We start from the raw sequence: 9,550 nt of genomic DNA, 5'->3' as shown, positions 1-9,550 counted from the left end.
ATCATACTATACATCCTAACATCACGATTCACGGGTACATATTTCTTCTTCTTGTTTTTTCCCTGTTAATTAGTGCCAATTGTTTATTTATTTTGCTGAACCGGTCATCATCTTATTAACATATCCTTACAACTTTGTTCATTCAAAGCTATCGTTTTAAGACAAATTTAATAAGACATTTGGGTCAAATTAGACGATGAGCTTGAGAGTGAGATGAATATTTGTATTTTAGACCACTAATTTTGCAAGTGGTAACCCCACTTTTCTTTCAATTTGCATTCTTTTATGTTCATGTACTATATTGTTCAGGGTCCACAAAATACATGTGACATCTTACATGATACTCTCAGACACATGTTAACCCTCCACGTTAGCCTTAGAACAAGAACATGAACACTTGGCCCTTAGCAGCTGAGCTCCCTAACTAACAGGTTATCTCTAATATTTTATTATGTGAATATATTTGAATCTCTTTAAGGTATAATTATCTACTAGCTTTTATCTTTAAGCTACGTATTATCTCTAACATTATCTATAAGCTATCGACTCTTATCTATAAGCCATAAATTATCTGCAAAGGCTATAACAGTCCCTACAAACAAGGACCCCCTGCTCCACTCCTCTCCTATAAATACCAGGTTCCATCGAATCCTCAACATATCCCGAAGACACATGTACACCTACTTGCATACTCGTGTTTTCCTACTCTCTATTTATCTCTTAACTCATATACTTACTTGAGCATCAGAGTCCTTTGTTTTGTAGGCCCCCCTCTTGTCCTCTTAACAAAGGTGCCTCTCAAAGCCAACGTGTGAAGTCCGAGAAACCACCTTAGCCACGTTCGCCCTGACGTGTGCTAGCTCTGGATTTTGGTAAGTACATTTGGCGCCCACCGTGGGACCGCGGTAAAACATTCTCCCTTTTCTTGCTATTAATCATCCAATCCCTTCTTCTATTAGCCTCTGAAGTGTAAAGCTTCTCATGGCTATGAGAGGCTAAACCCCTTTTGTTGGGAGCCTAGCAGCCAATGCCCTTGTAATGTAATTGTTCTTCTTATCTATTAATGCAAATTCATTTCAATTTCTATTGTCTCTTTTCTGATCTTCATCTTTATTGTGTGGTTTGGCCATCCATGCATTTATTTTTAGGGGTTATAGATTGGGAAATGGTAATGTCTAAAGAATTGAAAAAGACATCTTAACAATGCATTGCTAGGGATAGAGTGACTTTGTTGTGCCTTTGCATACATCTTCATACTTAATGCAATTTATTATTCAACCTTTGCAAAGGGATTTGGGAGAGGAAACACATAAATTAGGCTTTTCATCATGAGGGATTAGGGTTGAGTACCTTAGTAGATGTAGGTGGAAACTGGGAAATCAATTAGTAGAGAAAAACATTAATATTACATCAAGGGTAGTCAGACATGTTAAGCCCCAACATAATTGTATTTTGAAGTCATCTTTTGCACTCATCTTGTTTATTTTATTATTCTTGCCTTTTAAATTCAATTTCTTTATTTCTTCTTATTTCTATTATACTCCTTTCTCTCTTGCTTACAAATTAAGTTTTCATCAAGGCAACTACAAACAAATTTCTTGTGGACTCGACACTCGGTCTTCCGTTTTAATCTTTACTACTTGTGATAAAATTGGTACACTTGCCAATCAGTTAACAAGTTTTTGGCGCCGTTGGCGGGACTTTGTCCTTTGTATTTGGTTGTCACATATCCTAATCTGAAAGCAAATTTTTTTCTTTATTTTTTTATTTAATTTCTGTTTTTATTTTTTTTACCTTGATAACCTGCACAGTAAGTGTTTCTCTTTCTTGTATGTGAGGTACAACTGCAGGGGAAAATCTTGTTCCCTTGAACCTAGAGATCGAAACGGCTTGCAGAAGGAATAACATTGCAAGAAGAAAGAGAGAGCAATAAGAGGTGCAGGTCAATCAAGAAGAGAGAGGGTCCTCATATGAATAATCCTCTCCCTCTTTTGTGACCAGCCCACATCCCTTCTCTGAAGAACACATCATGGCAGAGGATTGTCCATAGAGGATGACACTAGAGGACTACTCTAGCTCTGTTACACCTCAGTACTTCACCAGTATAGCTAGACTGGATGTGCAGGCGGCCAACATCATGTATTCCATTCTCTTATCTAGTTGATTTAGGGGAATCTGTTCTATGGCTTGCTAAGTGAAGATCCATACGCACATTCTACCACATATATCGAGATTTGCAACACGGTGAATATAGCAAGAGTGGTAGAAGACGCCCTTTGCCTCAACCTATTCTCTTTCTCCTTGGCCAATGAAGTAAACAGATGGCTTCACTCATTCAAGGGGAATAGCCTGCGAACATGGGAAGAGGTGGTGGAGAAGTTCCTGAAGAAGTACTTCTCGAAGTCCAAGACCGTTGAGGGTAAGGTGGAAATCTCATCCTTCCACCAACACCTTGACGAATCAATGAGTGAAGCACTTGATCGCTTCCATGGGTTACTCTAGAAGACTCCTACGCATGGGTTCTGTGAGCCAGTCCAGCTCAACATCTTCATTGATGGCTTGTGACCCCATTGCAAGTAGCTCCTTGATGCCTTCGCCGATGGGAAGATCAAGCTAAAGACTCCAGAAGAAGCCATGGAGCTGACAGAGAATATCACAGCCAATGATCACACCATCCTTCGTGATCGAGCCTACATGCCCACAAAGAAAAGCCTTCTTGAGCTTACTTCTCAAGATGTTATGCTGGCTCAAAACAAGCTCCTGGCCAAGACCTTAGAGACTCTCACAACTAGTCTGAGTAATGTTCCTCAACAACTACATGTAGTGCAACCTCTTCCAGCCATGCACAGTGAGGGATACAACATTTGTGGGGCTGCTCATGAGTCAGGATCATGTATGGTCTAGGACGACACAACCAATGAGGTCAACTACATGGGAAGTCAGAATCGTTTAGGATTCCATCAAGGAGAGCCATAAGGATTATACCAGAGAGGTAATTTTTCTCAGGGCCAAGGTTGGAGATCCTATCCAGGTAATAATTTCAATCAAGGAGGTTCGTTTCATTAGTCTCTCAACCAAGAGCCCAGTCTATAGGAGAAAAATACCAAGCAGGAAGAATTGCTGGCACAATTCATGCAGACTACCATGTCACACCAGAAGAGCACTGATGCAGTAATCCAAAATCTGGAGGTACAGATGGGCCAGTTAGCTAAGCAAATGGCTGAAAAGCCCACTGGAACCTTTAGGGCCAACACTGAGAAGAACCCCAAGGAGGAATGCAAGGCAGTCGTCACCCGAAGCCAGAAACAGGAGGACGTTGAAGCTAACAGAGTATTGCAGGATGCAACCAAAGAGAAATGAAAGGATACAAAAAGGGAAGAAGATGATGAGGGGAAGAAGAATGATGAGGTCTTAATCCCTAAGACCAAGAGTCAGTTAGCTTGAGAGGTTAGAAGTGAGATACCACCAGCCTCACCAAAGGAGGCATCGTACCCTCTGGTGCCATCAAAGAAGGACAAGGAGCGTTACTTCAAGCGTTTCCTTGACATCTTCCAGAAGTTGGAGATTATTATCCCTTTTGGAGAGACCCTATAGCAGATGCTACTGTACAAAAAGTTCCTAAAGGACCTCCTCACAAAAAAAGGAAAGTACATCAACAGTGAAACCATTGTGGTAGAAGGCAATTGCAGTGTAGTAATCCAGAAGCTTCCTCCTAAGTTCTGTGAATGTATAAATACATGATTTTGATGATGCCAAAGAAGAATCAAACAAGGTTGCTTCAAAGGATAAGCATTGCTTCAAGATTAATATAAGGTTGCTTCAACAAACAAAGCCTTGTTTCAAGATTAACTCAAGATCAAGCCTTGCCTCAAAACAAAGTGTTTCCAAGACATCCAAGGCTCTGGTAATCGATTACCAGGCAGTGTAATCGATTACCAGAAGACAAGTTTAAAAATAGTTGTTAGAAAGAGTTTTGAATTTGAATTTTGAACCTGTAATCGATTACTAGATGCTTGTAATCGATTACCAACAATGAAACTCTTGAAATTCAAATTCAAAAGTCATCACCCTTCAAAATATAACTGTGTAATCGATTACTAGAAACCTATAATTGATTACTGGTGAAAAAATTCAGAAAAAGCTTTTTGAAAAGACACATATCTTCAAACCATTTTGAAAAGGCACGAAGGGCCTATATATGTGTGTGTCTGATTTCAAAAAGCAAGACAGAGATATTCCAAGAGAACTTGATTGTCAAATGCTTTCTCAACAACTCTTGGGAAAACACTTTCAAATCTATTGAGAGTTCATCCAGGAACTTCAAATTGTATTATCCACTTTAAAGGAGAGAAATCTTTCTGTTCTTCTCAGAAAGTCAATTGTAATCAAAAGACTGGTTGTCTTTTGAATTGTGAGTTTCCTGAACACAAGGGAAAGAGATTCCTTGGGTGTTCAAAAGTTGTAAAAAAGATTTTTACAAAGATAGTGGAAAATCTCAAGTGGGTTGTTTGAGGATTGGACATAGGCACGGGAAGTGGCCGAACCATTATAAATCGAATTTACATTTCTCTCTTCCCTTATCTTATTTATGTTATTGCAATCAATTTTGTCTTGCATGTTTAAAGAACATTATTAAATTGATTGCTGCTTCTTCGTCTGCATTATGAGCCTATCATTTAGAAGGGGGTTAAAAGTTTGTTAGTGAGAATTGTAAGACTTAGTTCACCCATCTGTCTTAAGTTATTGAGGCCACTTGTCCAACAAGTTCAAAGATCCAGGAAGCGTCACCATCCCGTGTTCTATTGGGAATGTAGCCGTAGGTAAGGCTCTTATTGACTTAGGAGCAAGTATCAATCTGATGCTGCTTTCCATGTGCAGGAGAATAGGGAACGTGATGATTGACCCTACAAGGATGACACTCCAGCTAGTAGACCGCTCCATCACAAGACCATTTAGAGTTGTAGAAGATGTCCTAGTAAAAGTCCACCCCTTCACTTTTATGGTGGACTTTGTAATCATGGACATTGAAGAAGATGAAGAGATTCCCTTGATCCTGGGGCGACCATTCACGCTGACCGCCAAATGCATGGTGGACATAGGGAACAAAAACTTAGAGCTGAGCGTGGATGATCAGAAGGTAACCTTCAACATCTTTGAAGCAATTAAGCATCCCAGCAATAACAAGCCATGCTTCAAGGTGGAGGTAATTGAGCAAAAGGCAAACCATGCTATGTAGCACCTGACTACTCACTTACTATTGGAAAAGGCTTTGATAAATGCATTTAACTGTCTAACCAATGAGGAGGAGGGAGATCAAGAAGTCTATCTAGAAGACTTGGAGAGATTAAAGGAGATTCATGCATGGGAAGGTGTTGTTGAAGATCTAAAGAAAGATAGTCCTCTAGAAAAGCCAAAGTTGGAGTTGAAGACCCTACCCACGCACTTGAAGTATGCCTTTCTAGAGGAGAATGAAGTCAAGCCAGTTATGATCAGCAGTGACCTATCATTTAAAGAGGAAGCACGATTGATGAAAGTTCTCAGGAAGCACAAGGAGGTTATTGGGTGGCACATCTCAGATCTCATGGAAATCAGCCCTGCTTATTGCATGCACATGATCATGATGGAGGAGGAATACAGACTAGTGAGAAAGCCATAAAGAAGAATCAATCCATCCATGAAGGAAGAAGTGAGGAAGGAAGTCCTCAAGTTACTGGAGGTTGGACTCATTTACCTTATTTCTAGCAGTGCTTGGTTGAGTCCAGTCCAAGTGGTGCCGAAGAAAAGAGGTATGGTAGTCATCCGCAGTGAAAAGAATGATCTTATTCCTACTTGGACTATCACGGGATGGAGGATGTGCATCGACTACTGGAAGCTCAATGAGGCCACAAGGAAAAATCATTTTCCTTTTCCTTTGCCTTTCATGGATCAGATGCCTCGCTTAGTGAAACATCAGCTACTTGAACCTTCTCTTCTTTTAGCCTGAAATTGAAGTGGTTTCAACATTAATTCACAAAATGGGAGTATCTACTATATAAAATCAAACTAAACATGAAAATATGTACAATTCCTACAAAAAGAACCACAAATTGGAGGTAAAGCGCTATTTTTGTGCAAATATTCAATATGAAACTTAGTCGTGAATAACGACTAACACAACTGATAGAGCTAGAAGAGATGAAATTAAACTCCTATGAATCGTTCAGGATCTACAAGTAGAAGATAAAGGCATACCATAACAGAAAGCTACAAAAGAAGAATTTTCAGCCTGGCCAGTAGGTGCTGTTTTTCAATTCAAGACTCAGGCTCTTGCTAGGAAAGCTCAAGTCAAAATGGTCAAGACCCTTTGTGATAAAAGACATCAAGCCACATGGAGTAGTAGAAATCATGGATCCAACTGGTGGAGCTAGAAGAGATGAGATTATATGCCTATGAATCGTTTAGATCTACAAGTAGAAGATAAAGGCGTACCATGACAGAAAGCTACAAAAAAATAATTTTCAGCCTGACTAGTAGGTGCCATTTTTCAATTCAAGACTCAGGCTCTTTCTAGGAAAGCTTAAATCAAAATGGTTAGGATCCTTTGTGATAAAAGAAGTCAAGCCACATGGAGTAATAGAAATCATGGATCCAACTTCAAGTGAACCAGAGAGGAGCTGGATCATGAATGGATAATGCTTGAAGGTCTATAATGGGGACCACCTAGAGGAATTGCCTAGCGTCATTTATCTCCTAGACCCATGAGGGATCCAATGTCAAGCTAGTGACGTTAAAGAAGCGCTTACTGGGAGGCAACCCAGGAATTTTTGTTGTCTTATTTTCTGTTTTGTTTATTGTTTTAAAAAAAACTTGTTTTAAAAAAAAAGGGAGGATATTAATTATTTTGAGTGATGTGCAGGTTGATGAGGAAAGACTTTCATGATTCTAACTTATGGTGCTAGTGTACCAGCTCTCGCTTATGATTCTGGCCTATTCACATTTTCTTACATACACATCTGTGTTTGTTGGATTTCCCCTGCAGTTACTGTTGGATCAAGTGGCCTCAGAATAATTAAGAAGGGGGGGTTGAATTAATTATTCCTAAACCTTTACTAATTAAAAATTTACTCTTCTAAGGCTTTTACTAAATTTTTAAGAGAATGAGGAGTAGAAGAGAAACTTAACAGAAAGTAAAAGCGGAAATTAAATGCACAATGAAAAGTAAAAGAGTAGGGAAGAAGGAAACAAACACACATGAGTTTTTATACTGGTTCGGCAACAACCTGTGCCTACATCCAGCCCCCAAGCGACCTGCGGTCCTTGAGATTTCTTTCAACCTTGTAAAAATCCTTTTACAAGCAAAGATCCACAAGGGATGTACCCTCCCTTGTTCTCTTTGAACCTAGTGGATGTACCCTCCACTAGAACTGATCCACAAGAGATGTACCCTCTCTTGTTCTCAGTCAAACCCAAGTAGATGTACCCTCTACTTGTACCACAAAGGATGTACCCTCCAATGTGTTAAGACAAAGATCTCAGGCGGTTAAACCTTTGATACTTTGTGAATGGGGATACAAAAGAATTCTCAGGCGGTTAGTCCTTTGAACACTTTTGTATTAGGGAATGGGAAGAATCAAAAGAATTCTCAGACTGTGTCGTTTTGAATTCTTTGACAAGGGAGAAGGGAGAAACAAAAGAATTCAGGCGGTTAGTCCTTCGTTCTTTTGGAAAAGGGAGAAGAGAGACACAAAAAGAATTCAGGCGGTTAGTCCTTGGCGAATTCTTTTTGGCAAAGGGAGAAGAGATGAAAAGAATGAATAGCACAAGTTTTCAAGGTTTAGAAAACCATAAAAGTTTGGAAAGCTTTTGGCACAAAGAAGAAGAAGAAGTTCAAAGAGATTCAAGGCTTGTAAAGGATTGTATAAGATTGATTGGAAAAGTGTTCAAGATTCTTGAAATGCAAAACAAAGCCTTGCTTTTATAGACTCTCCATGTCTGGTCAAGAATACCATTTAGAAGAGTTATAACTTTTAGAAAAACTTAAAACCAATTTGAAAAAGTCAACACTTTTTGAAGAGTTACATCTTTTGATTTATTCAGAAATAGTCACTGGTAATCGATTACCAAATTAGTGTAATTGATTACACAAGGCTTTTAAGTGAAAGGATGTGACTCTTCACATTTGAATTTGAATTTCAATGTTCAAGGGCACTGGTAATCGATTACCAAAACATTGTAATCGATTACAGCTTTTTGAAAATAATTGGTACGTTGTAAATTCAGTTTGAAAACTTTTTCAAACTCATTTTGCTACTGGTAATCGATTACAACAATATGGTAATCGATTACCAGAGAGTAAAAACTCTTTGGTAAAAGGTTTTGTCAAAAACTCATGTGCTATTCAAAGTTTTGAAAAAACTTTTAATACTTATCTTGATTGAGTCTTCTCTTTATTCTTAAATCTTGATCTTGATTCTTGATCTTGAACCTTGAATCTTGATTCTTGACTCTTAGACTTTCTTCTTGAGTCTTGAATTCTTCTTGATTCTTATCTTGAACTCTTGAATTGTTCTTGATTCACTTGAGTTGTTCTTTGATTGATCTTTGAGCTTTTTGTCATCACCTTTGTCATCATCATTGTTATCATCAAAACACCTTTGAATCACCTTTGACTCACCATGAAGCTTTGCTTCTACAGTTACTTTTTGGTCCAATTTTCCTTTATACAAATATGTTCAAGGGAAATCCGATTTGCCAAACATTGCACCGGGTCGTCAAGTATTTAAAATTAAAACAGAGTGATCCGAGTATCGAACTCATGGAACTTGCTTTTTAGACAGAGTTTTATTCAGAAATAAGGCATTGTTGGAATAACATTGATAAACGATGGCTAAAAATAGAAATAAACTACTTTTATGGTAAAAATAGTAAATGCAAGTAAGTAATAGTTGACAACAATAGTTAAAAAGCGTTGGGTCTTTCTAACAAACAAGCTGATGCATATGAAGATGTTTCTCTAATCAATCATGTTTTTGTGTTCTATGCTGTAGCTTAAAATACTAAACCTCGATCCCTCGTAAGTTTAGACTAATTTAACCTAAGCTTCATCCGCAGATCCCTCTTGTAAGATTAGGCTTAACTTAAACAGCATTATCGTAACAACATATTCAGAAAACCAAAACCCCAACAATCCATCCCTGGTATTGTAGTTATTCAGTCCTGCTGCTATCAAGTTCTAAGGCAATAGTACATTTCCCAATGCTAAAGTCACCTAACTGTACACACAAATGGGTGATCAGACCAAGAGCATGTAAAAATTAAGCATTGAAAGAAACATTGAACACATAAAACATAATTAATTAGATATTAAAGTAATTACATCAACTGTTCCTTAGAAATCCCCAAGAAGGGTGTTTAGCCAGCCATTTTAAAAAAACCCTAACACAAATGAGATTGAGAGTACAGAATAATTGTTCCTTACATAAGAAGGGGGATCCCTCCTCCTCTTCTCAGCATCTCACTATCACTCCATAGCTCACTAATCTCTCTCTAATTGAAGAACCCTAGGCTTCTC

This window comes from Glycine max, chromosome 12, assembly GCF_000004515.6.
Source record: "Glycine max cultivar Williams 82 chromosome 12, Glycine_max_v4.0, whole genome shotgun sequence".
Classification (NCBI taxonomy): Eukaryota; Viridiplantae; Streptophyta; class Magnoliopsida; order Fabales; family Fabaceae; genus Glycine; species Glycine max.
The sequence above is the reverse complement of the archived record's forward strand: the minus strand, read 5'-3'. Positions refer to the sequence as shown.